At 48.0% G+C, this 13,119-nt stretch overlaps 1 protein-coding gene across 2 annotated transcripts in view; it reads left to right on the top strand.

Moving 5' to 3' along the window:
* Positions 1-7,633: 7,633 nt before the first annotated feature.
* Positions 7,634-13,119, top strand: part of LOC134575153 (zinc finger protein 585A-like) — a 48,529-nt gene continuing 43,043 nt past the window's right edge. For both annotated transcript variants that reach the window (XM_063434371.1, XM_063434372.1), the window contains exon 1: positions 7,634-7,710. The gene's annotated coding sequence lies outside the window, so the exon portion shown is untranslated. The remainder of the gene's footprint in view (positions 7,711-13,119) is intronic.

The raw sequence follows: 13,119 nt of genomic DNA, 5'->3' as shown, positions 1-13,119 counted from the left end.
ATAACCCCATCTCACCGTAACACGGACTGTAATAACCTCCATCTCACCGTAACATGGACTGTAATAACCTCCATCTCACCGTAACATGGACTGTAATAAACTCCATCTCACCGTAACATGGACTGTAATAACCCCCATCTCACCGTAACCTGGACTGTAATAACCCCCATCTCACCGTAACACGGACTGTAATAACCCCCATCTCACCGTAACACGGACTGTAATAACCTCCATCTCACCGTAACATGGACTGTAATAAACTCCATCTCACCGTAACATGGACTGTAATAACCCCCATCTCACCGTAACACGGACTGTAATAACCTCCATCTCACCGTAACACGGACTGTAATAACCTCCATCTCACCGTAACATGGACTGTAATAACCCCATCTCACCGTAACACGGACTGTAATAACCCCCATCTCACCGTAACACGGACTGTAATAACCCCCATCTCACCGTAACACGGACTGTAATAACCTCCATCTCACCGTAACACGGACTGTAATAACCTCCATCTCACCGTAACATGGACTGTAATAACCTCCATCTCACCGTAACATGGACTGTAATAACCCCCATCTCACCGTAACATGGACTGTAATAACCCCCATATCACCGTAACCTGGACTGTAATAACCTCCATCTCACCGTAACACGGACTGTAATAACCCCATCTCACCGTAACACGGACTGTAATAACCTCCATCTCACCGTAACATGGACTGTAATAACCTCCATCTCACCGTAACACGGACTGTAATAACCCCCATCTCACCGTAACCTGGACTGTAATAACCTCCATCTCACCGTAACACGGACTGTAATAACCCCCATCTCACCGTAACCTGGACTGTAATAACCCCCATCTCACCGTAACACGGACTGTAATAACCTCCATCTAACCGTAACACGGACTGTAATAACCCCCATCTCACCGTAACATGGACTGTAATAACCTCCATCTCACCGTAACCTGGACTGTAATAACCTCCATCTCACCGTACCCTGGACTGTAATAACCCCCATCTCACCGTAACACGGACTGTAATAACCTCCATCTCACCGTAACATGGACTGAAATAACCCCCATCTCACCGTAACACGGACTGTAATAACCCCCATCTCACCCTAACATGGACTGTAATAACCTCCATCTCACCGTACCCTGGACTGTAATAACCTCCATCTCACCGTAACATGGACTGTAATAACCCCCATCTCACCGTAACACGGACTGAAATAACCCCATCTCACCGTAACATGGACTGTAATAACCCCCATCTCACCGTAACCTGGACTGTAATAACCCCCATCTCACCGTAACACGGACTGTAATAACCCCATCTCACCGTAACATGGACTGTAATAACCCCCATCTCACCGTAAGCTGGACTGTAATAAACCCCATCTCACCGTAACACGGACTGTAATAACTCCATCTCACCGTAACCTGGACTGTAATAACCCCCATCTCACCGTAACACGGACTGTAATAACCCCCATCTCACCGTAACACGGACTGTAATAACCCCCATCTCACCGTAACACGGACTGTAATAACCTCCATCTCACCGTAACATGGACTGTAATAACCTCCATCTCACCGTAACCAGGACTGTAATAACCCCCATCTCACCGTAACACGGACTGTAATAACCTCCATCTCACCGTAACACGGACTGTAATAACCTCCATCTCACCGTAACCTGGACTGTAATAACCCCCATCTCACCGTAACACGGACTGTAATAACCTCCATCTCACCGTAACATGGACTGTAATAACCTCCATCTCACCGTAACATGGACTGTAATAACCTCCATCTCACCGTAACACGGACTGTAATAACCTCCATCGCACCGTAACACGGACGGTAATAACTTCCATCTCACTGTAACACGGACTGTAATAACCCCCATCTCACCGTAACACGGACTGTAATAACCTCCATCTCACCGTAACACGGACTGTAATAACCTCCATCGCACCGTAACACGGACTGTAATAACCTCCATCTCACTGTAACACGGACTGTAATAACCCCCATCTCACCGTAACACGGACTGTAATAACCTCCATCTCACCGTAACACGGACTGTAATAACCTCCATCTCACCGTAACACGGACTGTAATAACCTCCATCTCACCGTAACATGGACTGTAATAACTTCCATCTCACCGTAACACGGACTGTAATAACCTCCATCTCACTGTAACACGGACTGTAATAACCCCCATCTCACCGTAACACGGACTGTAATAACCTCCATCTCACCGTAACACGGACTGTAATAACCTCCATCTCACCGTAACACGGACTGTAATAACCTCCATCTCACCGTAACACGGACTGTAATAACCTCCATCTCACCGTAACACGGACTGTAATAACCTCCATCGCACCGTAACACGGACTGTAATAACCTCCATCGCACCGTAACACGGACTGTAATAACCCCCATCTCACCGTAACACGGACTGTAATAACCCCCATCTCACCGTAACACGGACTGTAATAACCTCCATCGCACCATAACACGGACTGTAATAACCCCCATCTCACCGTAACACGGACTGTAATAACCTCCATCTCACCGTAACACGGACTGTAATAACCTCCATCTCACCGTAACACGGACTGTAATAACCTCCATCTCACCGTAACACGGACTGTAATAACCTCCATCTCACCATAACATGGACTGTAATAACTTCCATCTCACCATAACACGGACTGTAATAACCTCCATCTCACCGTAACACGGACTGTAATAAACTCCATCTCACCGTAACACGGACTGTAATAACCTCCATCTCACCGTAACATGGACTGTAATAACCTCCATCTCACCGTAACATGGACTGTAATAACCTGTATTGGGGAATAGGAGAGCAGCTGTAATAGGGAATAGGAGAGCGGCTGTAATGGGGAATAGGAGAGAGGCTGTAATGAGGAATAGGAGAGCAGCTGTAATGGAGAATAGGAGAGCGGGCTGTAATGGGGAATAGGAGAGCGACTGTAATGAGGAATAGGAGAGTGGCTGTAATGAGGAATAGGAGAGCGGGCTGTATTGAGGAATAGGAGAGCGGCTGTAATGGGGAATAGGAGAGCGGCTGTAATGAGGAATAGGAGAGTGGCTGTCTCTGTAATAGGGAATAGGAGAGTTGCTGTAATGAGGAATAGGAGAGGGGCTGTAATGGGGAATAGGAGAGCGGGCTGTAATGGGGAATAGGAGAGCGGCTGTGATGAGGAATAGGAGAGGGGCTGTAATGGGGAATAGGAGAGCGACTGTAATGAGGAATAGGAGAGCAGCTGTAATGAGGAATAGGAGAGCGACTGTAATGAGGAATAGGAGAGGGGCTGTAATGAGGAATAGGAGAGCGACTGTAATGAGGAATAGGAGAGGGGCTGTAATGGGGAATAGGAGAGCGGCTGTAATGAGGAATAGGAGAGGGGCTGTAATGGGGAATAGGAGAGCGGGCTGTAATGGGGAATAGGAGAGCGGCTGTGATGAGGAATAGGAGAGGGGCTGTAATGGGGAATAGGAGAGCGACTGTAATGAGGAATAGGAGAGCAGCTGTAATGAGGAATAGGAGAGCGACTGTAATGAGGAATAGGAGAGGGGCTGTAATGAGGAATAGGAGAGCGACTGTAATGAGGAATAGGAGAGGGGCTGTAATGGGGAATAGGAGAGCGACTGTAATGAGGAATAGGAGAGGGGCTGTAATGAGGAATAGGAGAGCGACTGTAATGAGGAATAGGAGAGCGGCTGTAATGGGGAATAGGAGAGCGGCTGTAATAGGGAGTAGGAGAGCGGCTGTAATGAGGAATAGGAGAGCCGGCTGTAATGAGGAATAGGAGAGCGGCTGTAATGTGGAATAGGAGAGCGGGCTGTAATGGGGAATAGGAGAGCAGCTGTAATGGGGAATAGGAGAGCGGCTGTAATGAGGAATAGGAGAGCGGCTGTAATTGGAATAGGAGAGCGGCTGTAATTGGGAATAGGAGAGCGGCTGTAATAGGGAATAGGAGAGCGGGCTGTAATGAGGAATAGGAGAGTGGCTGTCTCTGTAATGGGAATATTAGAGCGGCTGTCTCTGTAATGGGGAATATTAGAGCGGCTGTCTGTGTAATGGGAATATTAGAGCGGCTGTCTGTGTAATGGGAATATTAGAGCGGCTGTCTCTGTAATGGGAATATTAGAGCGGCTGTCTGTGTAATGGGAATATTAGAGCGGCTGTCTCTGTAATGGGGAATATTAGAGCGCCTGTCTCTATAAGGGGAATATTAGAGCGGCTGTCTCTGTAATGGGGAATATTAGAGCGGCTGTCTCTGTAATGGGGAATATTAGAGCGGCTGTCTCTGTAATGGGGAATATTAGAGCGGCTGTCTCTGTAATGGGAATATTAGATCGGCTGTCTCTGTAATGGGGAATATTAGAGCGGCTGTCTCTGTAATGGGGAATATTAGAGCGGCTGTCTCTGTAATGGGAATATTAGAGCGGCTGTCTCTGTAATGGGGAATATTAGAGCGGCTGTCTCTGTAATGGGAATATTAGAACGGCTGTCTCTGTAATGGGAATATTAGAGCGGCTGTCTCTGTAATGGGAATATTAGAGCGGCTGTCTCTGTAATGGTAATATTAGAGCGGCTGTCTCTGTAATGGGGAATATTAGAGCGGCTGTCTCTGTAATGGGAATATTAGAGCGGCTGTCTCTGTTATGGGGAGTATTAGAGCGGCTGTCTCTGTAATGGGGAATATTAGAGCGGCTGTCTCTGTAATGGGAATATTAGAGTGGCTGTCTCTGTAATGGGGAATATTAGAGCGGCTGTCTCTGTAATGGGGAATATTAGAGCGGCTGTCTCTGTAATGGGGAATATTAGAGCGGCTGTCTCTGTAATGGGGAATATTAGAGCGGCTGTCTCTGTAATGGGGAATATTAGAGCGGCTGTCTCTGTAATGGGGAATATTAGAGCGGCTGTCTCTGTAATGGGGAATATTAGAGCGGCTGTCTCTGTAATGGGGAATATTAGAGCAGCTGTCTCTGTAATGGGGAATATTAGAGCGGCTGTCTCTGTAATGGGGAATATTAGAGCGGCTGTCTCTGTAATGGGAATATTAGAGCGGCTGTCTCTGTAATGGGAATATTAGAGCGGCTGTCTCTGTAATGGGAATATTAGAGCGGCTGTCTCTGTAATGGGAATATTAGAACGGCTGTCTCTGTAATGGGGAATATTAGAGCGGCTGTCTCTGTAATGGGGAATATTAGAGCGGCTGTCTCTGTAATGGGAATATTAGAGCGGCTGTCTCTGTAATGGGAATATTAGAGCGGCTGTCTCTGTAATGGGAATATTAGAACGGCTGTCTCTGTAATGGGAATATTAGAGCGGCTGTCTCTGTAATGGGAATATTAGAGCGGCTGTCTCTGTAATGGGGAATATTAGAGCGCCTGTCTCTGTAATGGGGAATATTAGAGCGCCTGTCTCTGTAATGGGGAATATTAGAGCGGCTGTCTCTGTAATGGGGAATATTAGAGCGGCTGTCTCTTTTATGGGGAATATTAGAGCGGCTGTCTCTGTAATGGGGAATATTAGAGCGGCTGTCTCTGTAATGGGGAATATTAGAGCGGCTGTCTCTGTAATGGGGAATATTAGAGCGGCTGTCTCTGTAATGGGAATATTAGAACGGCTGTCTCTGTAATGGGAATATTAGAGCGGCTGTCTCTGTAATGGGAATATTAGAGCGTCTGTCTCTATAAGGGGAATATTAGAGCGGCTGTCTCTGTAATGGGGAATATTAGAGCGGCTGTCTCTGTAATGGGGAATATTAGAGTGGCTGTCTCTGTAATGGGAATATTAGAGCGGCTGTCTCTGTAATGGGGAATATTAGAGCGGCTGTCTCTGTAATGGGAATATTAGAACGGCTGTCTCTGTAATGGGAATATTAGAGCGGCTGTCTCTGTAATGGGAATATTAGAGCGTCTGTCTCTATAAGGGGAATATTAGAGCGGCTGTCTCTGTAATGGGGAATATTAGAGCGGCTGTCTCTGTAATGAGAATATTAGAGCGGCTGTCTCTGTAATGGGGAATATTAGAGCGGCTGTCTCTGTAATGGGAATATTAGAGCGGCTGTCTCTGTAATGGGGAATATTAGAGCGGCTGTCTCTGTAATGGGGAATATTAGAGCGGCTGTCTCTGTAATGGGGAATATTAGAGCGGCTGTCTCTGTAATGGGAATATTAGAGCGGCTGTTTCTGTAATGGGGAATATTAGAGCGGCTGTCTCTGTAATGGAAATATTAGAGCGGCTGTCTCTGTAATGGGGAATATTAGAGCGGCTGTCTCTGTAATGGGGAATATTAGAGCGGCTGTCTCTGTAATGAGGAATATTAGAGCGGCTGTCTCTGTAATGGGGAATATTAGAGCGGCTGTCTCTGTAATGGGAATATTAGAGCGGCTGTCTCTGTAATGGGAATATTAGAGCGGCTGTCTCTGTAATGGGGAATATTAGAGCGGCTGTCTCTGTAATGGGAATATTAGAACGGCTGTCTCTGTAATGGGAATATTAGAGCGGCTGTCTCTGTAATGGGAATATTAGAGCGGCTGTCTCTGTAATAGGGAATATTAGAGCGGCTGTCTCTGTAATGGGAATATTAGAGCGGCTGTCTCTGTAATGGGAATATTAGAGCGGCTGTCTCTGTAATGGGGAATATTAGAGCGGCTGTCTCTGTAATGGGAATATTAGAGCGGCTGTCTCTGTAATGGGAATATTAGAGCGGCTGTCTCTGTAATGGGGAATATTAGAGCGGCTGTCTCTGTAATGGGAATATTAGAGCGGCTGTCTCTGTAATGGGAATATTAGAGCGGCTGTCTCTGTAATGAGGAATATTAGAGCGGCTGTCTCTGTAATGGGGAATATTAGAGCGGCTGTCTCTGTAATGGGAATATTAGAGCGGCTGTCTCTGTAAGGGGAATATTAGAGCGGCTGTCTCTGTAATGGGAATATTAGAGCGGCTGTCTCTGTAATGGGAATATTAGAGCGGCTGTCTCTGTAATGGGAATATTAGAGCGGCTGTTTCTGTAATGGGGAATATTAGAGCGGCTGTCTCTATAATGGGGAATATTAGAGCGGCTGTCTCTGTAATGGGGAATATTAGAGCGGCTGTCTCTGTAATGGGAAATATTAGAGCGGCTGTCTCTGTAATGGGAATATTAGAGCGGCTGTCTCTGTAATGGGAATATTAGAGCGGCTGTCTCTGTAATGGGAATATTAAGTCCATGAAATGAAGGTATTGCTATTGTCTCTGTGCACCATGTCAGTCTCTGTCACTGGGAATAACTGCAGGCTTAGGACAGCACCATAAATCTCTAAAAGGACCATTAAATCATTTACCCTCATCAAAAATGGCCGCTGAGCAGTTTCCTTCCTGTGATGTCATCATTGGCGACTCCGTCTCTATGGTAGCGCAGAACCATCTCTATGGTAATGCCCTCATGTACCGTGTCTATGGTGATCCTGCGCATGCGCATTAAGCAGTGCCTTCTGACAGCGGCTCAGTGCGCATGCGTTTCAGTAGATAACGACTACATCTCCCTTGGTCCTTCGCTTTCCCGCGGCTGCTGATTGTGACGTCAGATTCGGGCTTTGTGACAGCAGAGAGGAGGCAGGCAGGAGTAGTGGAGGCGGTGCTGGGAGTCTGGGAGAAGGTAAGTGAGGGTGTGATCAGCACCAGGTATGACCTTACAGGAAATGGTACCTACCGCCTGGGGCACTTACCTACACTCACTCACACTCACTATACTCACTGCCACCACTCACTCACTCACACTCACTATACTCACTGCCACCACTCACTCACACTCACTATACTCACTGCCACCACTAACTCACACTCACTATACACACTGCCACCACTAACTCACACTCACTATACTCACTGCCACCACTCACTCACACTCACTATACTCACTGCCCCCACTCACTCACACTCACTATACACACTGCCACCACTAACTCACACTCACTATACTCACTGCCACCACTCACTCACACTCACTATACTCACTACCCCCACTCACTCACACTCACTATACACACTGCCACCACTAACTCACACTCACTATACTCACTGCCACCACTCACTCACTCACACTCACTATACACACTGCCACCACTAACTCACACTCACTATACTCACTGCCACCACTCACTCACACTCACTATACTCACTACCCCCACTCACTCACTCACACTCACTATACACACTGCCACCACTAACTCACACTCACTATACTCACTGCCCCCACTCACTCACACTCACTATACACACTGCCACCACTAACTCACACTCACTATACTCACTGCCCCCACTCACTCACTCACACTCACTATACACACTGCCACCACTAACTCACACTCACTATACTCACTGCCACCACTCACTCACACTCACTATACACACTGCCACCACTAACTCACACTCACTATACTCACTGCCCCCACTCACTCACTCACACTCACTATACACACTGCCACCACTAACTCACACTCACTATACACACTGCCACCACTAACTCACACTCACTATACTCACTGCCACCACTAACTCACACTCACTATACTCACTGCCCCCACTCACTCACTCACACTCACTATACACACTGCCACCACTAACTCACACTCACTATACTCACTGCCACCACTAACTCACACTCACTATACTCACTGCCCCCACTCACTCACACTCACTATACTCACTGCCCCCACTCACACTCACTATACTCACTGCCACCACTAACTCACACTCACTATACACACTGCCACCACTAACTCACACTCACTATACTCACTGCCACCACTAACTCACACTCACTATACTCACTGCCACCACTCACTCACACTCACTATACTCACTGCCCCCACTCACTCACACTCACTATACTCACTGCCACCACTAACTCACACTCACTATACTCACTGCCCCCACTCACTCACACTCACTATACTCACTGCCCCCACTCACTCACACTCACTATACTCACTGCCACCACTCACTCACACTCACTATACTCACTGCCACCACTAACTCACACTCACTATACTCACTGCCCCACTCACTCACACTCACTATACTCACTGCCACCACTCACTCACACTCACTATACACACTGCCACCACTAACTCACACTCACTATACTCACTGCCACCACTCACTCACACTCACTATACTCACTACCCCCACTCACTCACTCACACTCACTATACTCACTGCCCCCACTCACTCACTCACACTCACTATACACACTGCCACCACTAACTCACACTCACTATACTCACTGCCACCACTCACTCACACTCACTATACTCACTACCCCCACTCACTCACTCACACTCACTATACACACTGCCACCACTAACTCACACTCACTATACTCACTGCCCCCACTCACTCACTCACACTCACTATACACACTGCCACCACTAACTCACACTCACTATACTCACTGCCCCCACTCACTCACTCACACTCACTATACACACTGCCACCACTAACTCACACTCACTATACTCACTGCCACCACTCACTCACACTCACTATACTCACTGCCACCACTCACTCACACTCACTATACACACTGCCACCACTAACTCACACTCACTATACTCACTGCCCCCACTCACTCACTCACACTCACTATACACACTGCCACCACTAACTCACACTCACTATACTCACTGCCACCACTAACTCACACTCACTATACTCACTGCCCCCACTCACTCACTCACACTCACTATACACACTGCCACCACTAACTCACACTCACTATACTCACTGCCACCACTAACTCACACTCACTATACTCACTGCCCCACTCACTCACACTCACTATACTCACTGCCCCCACTCACTCACACTCACTATACTCACTGCCACCACTAACTCACACTCACTATACACACTGCCACCACTAACTCACACTCACTATACTCACTGCCACCACTAACTCACACTCACTATACTCACTGCCCCCACTCACTCACACTCACTATACTCACTGCCCCCACTCACTCACACTCACTATACTCACTGCCACCACTAACTCACACTCACTATACTCACTGCCCCCACTCACTCACACTCACTATACTCACTGCCCCCACTCACACTCACTATACTCACTGCCACCACTAACTCACACTCACTATACACACTGCCACCACTAACTCACACTCACTATACTCACTGCCACCACTAACTCACACTCACTATACTCACTGCCACCACTCACTCACACTCACTATACTCACTGCCCCCACTCACTCACACTCACTATACTCAGTGCCACCACTAACTCACACTCACTATACTCACTGCCCCCACTCACTCACACTCACTATACTCAGTGCCCCCACTCACTCACACTCACTATACTCACTGCCACCACTCACTCACACTCACTATACTCACTGCCACCACTAACTCACACTCACTATACTCACTGCCACCACTCACTCACACTCACTATACTCACTGCCCCCACTCACTCAGACTCACTATACACACTGCCACCACTAACTCACACTCACTATACTCACTGCCACCACTCACTCACACTCACTATACTCACTACCCCCACTCACTCACTCACACTCACTATACACACTGCCACCACTAACTCACACTCACTATACTCACTGCCCCCACTCACTCACTCACACTCACTATACACACTGCCACCACTCACTCACACTCACTATACTCACTGCCACCACTCACTCACACTCACTATACTCACTACCCCCACTCACTCACTCACACTCACTATACACACTGCCACCACTAACTCACACTCACTATACTCACTGCCCCCACTCACTCACTCACACTCACTATACACACTGCCACCACTAACTCACACTCACTATACTCACTGCCCCCACTCACTCACTCACACTCACTATACACACTGCCACCACTAACTCACACTCACTATACTCACTGCCACCACTCACTCACACTCACTTTACTCACTGCCACCACTCACTCACACTCACTATACACACTGCCACCACTAACTCACACTCACTATACTCACTGCCCCCACTCACTCACTCACACTCACTATACACACTGCCACCACTAACTCACACTCACTATACTCACTGCCACCACTAACTCACACTCACTATACTCACTGCCCCCACTCACTCACTCACACTCACTATACACACTGCCACCACTAACTCACACTCACTATACTCACTGCCACCACTAACTCACACTCACTATACTCACTGCCCCCACTCACTCACACTCACTATACTCACTGCCCCCACTCACTCACACTCACTATACTCACTGCCACCACTAACTCACACTCACTATACACACTGCCACCACTAACTCACACTCACTATACTCACTGCCACCACTAACTCACACTCACTATACTCACTGCCCCCACTCACTCACACTCACTATACTCACTGCCACCACTCACACTCACTATACTCACTGCCCCCACTCACTCACACTCACTATACTCACTGCCACCACTCACTCACACTCACTATACTCACTGCCACCACTAACTCACACTCACTATACTCACTGCCACCACTAACTCACACTCACTATACTCACTGCCACCACTCACTATACTCACTGCCCCCACTCACTCAGACTCACTATACTCACTGCCCCCACTCACTCAGACTCACTATACTCACTGCCCCCACTCACTCACACTCACTATACTCACTGCCCCCACTCACTCACACTCACTATACTCACTGCCCCCACTCACTCACTATACTCACTGCCACCACTCACTCACTATACTCACTGCCACCACTCACTCACTATACTCACTGCCACCACTCACTCACTATACTCACTGCCACCACTCACACTCACTATACTCACTGCCACCACTCACTCACTCACACTCACTATACTCACTGCCACCACTCACTCACTGCCACCACTAACTCACACTCACTGTACTCACCGCCACCACTAACTCACACTCACTATACTCACTGCCCCCACTCACTCACACTCACTATACTCACTGCCCCCACACACTCACTATACTCACTGCCACCACTCACTCACTGCCACCACTAACTCACACTCACTGTACTCACTGCCACCACTAACTCACACTCACTGTACTCACTGCCACCACTAACTCACACTCACTATACTCAGTGCCACCACTAACTCACACTCACTATACTCACTGCCACCACTAACTCACACTCACTATACTCACTGCCACCACTAACTCACACTCACTATACTCACTGCCACCACTAACTCACACTCACTATACTCACTGCCACCACTAACTCACACTCACTATACTCACTGCCACCACTAACTCACACTCACTATACTCACTGCCACCACTCACACTCACTATAGTCACTGCCACCACTAACTCTCACTCACTATACTCACTGCCACCACTCACTATACTCACTGCCACCACTCACTCACACTCACTATACTCACTGCCCCCACACACTCACTATACTCACTGCCCCCACACACTCACTATACTCACTGCCACCACTCACTCACTGCCACCACTAACTCACACTCACTGTACTCACTGCCACCACTAACTCACACTCACTGTACTCACTACCACCACTAACTCACACTCACTGTACTCACTGCCACCACTAACTCACACTCACTATACTCACTGCCACCACTAACTCACACTCACTATACTCACTGCCACCACTAACTCACACTCACTATACTCACTGCCACCACTAACTCACACTCACTATACTCACTGCCACCACTAACTCACACTCGCTATACTCACTGCCACCACTAACTCACACTCACTATACTCACTGCCACCACTCACACTCACTATACTCACTGCCACCACTCACACTCACTATAGTCACTGCCACCACTAACTCTCACTCACTATACTCACTGCCACCACTAACTCTCACTCACTATACTCACTGCCACCACTCACTCACACTCACTATACTCACTGCCACCACTCACTCACACTCACTATACTCACTGCCACCACTCACTCACACTCACTATACTCACTGCCACCACTAACTCACAC

This window comes from Pelobates fuscus, chromosome 10, assembly GCF_036172605.1.
Source record: "Pelobates fuscus isolate aPelFus1 chromosome 10, aPelFus1.pri, whole genome shotgun sequence".
Taxonomy (NCBI): domain Eukaryota; kingdom Metazoa; phylum Chordata; class Amphibia; order Anura; family Pelobatidae; genus Pelobates; species Pelobates fuscus.
The sequence above is the reverse complement of the archived record's forward strand: the minus strand, read 5'-3'. Positions and strand labels throughout refer to the sequence as shown.